An 871-nucleotide genomic window follows, 5' to 3' on the forward strand; every position below is an offset into this window, starting at 1 on the left:
GGTGTTATATAAAAAAACCACCGAGCCTAATGGATAGATAGAAGATAGACATAAATAGATGCTAATGAGAAAAGGTTAGAAGAGAACATTCATTCCCTCGATTTCTTTGCTTCGAGAAACAGAAACTGAGTAGTGGTAACCACTAACCACTGCTCATCATTGCCATCTTATGGGCTCCATTTTTTTTTGCTTCCATCAATTTCGGGAGTTACTTAATTAGATCTGAAAAGTGAAAAGGCAATGACTATACACACTAGTGTTTTGCTTTTACCTTTTTGGGGTTTCTGACCGTATATTTTTTCAAAGTAAATTATTTTTAAAGCAAATTCTCATCATGTTCTTAAAATTGTGTTTTGGACAATTAATGGTAAGTAATGAATGTTATTTTTAAATTTTCATACGAAATTAAAAATAATAAAAAATAAAATTGTCCAACACAAAAATTATAGAATACTAATTCGATAAAAAAATGTCATATACACAAAAAGCCACTATCAAATTATTCACCCTATGTATTTTGTGTTTAACTTATCACCCTATTTATTATGACTGATTTTTAGTGTATTCGTTGGATGGTTTTTTTTTTATATTTCAAAAGTGAGTGAGGGGATAAGGAATCATGCAGTTGATATAGAAAGGTTAGCAAAGCAGTTGATATGCAATAATAACTAGCATAGGCAAATGACAAATAGTTCTTTATTTTTGGACTTGACAAATTTAAATCCTTTTCTAATTAAACAATGTCACTTGCCGAGTTCTCGGTGTCCATTATGAAATCTGATAATAATCAGTGCCATTGTTTGCGGCAAAGTGGATGGTCCCTGGATTGCCCCTCCACCATGTTTCTTTCTAAATTTTTTTTTAAAACAGC

This window comes from Arachis ipaensis, chromosome B06 (assembly GCF_000816755.2).
Source record: "Arachis ipaensis cultivar K30076 chromosome B06, Araip1.1, whole genome shotgun sequence".
Taxonomy (NCBI): Eukaryota; Viridiplantae; Streptophyta; class Magnoliopsida; order Fabales; family Fabaceae; genus Arachis; species Arachis ipaensis.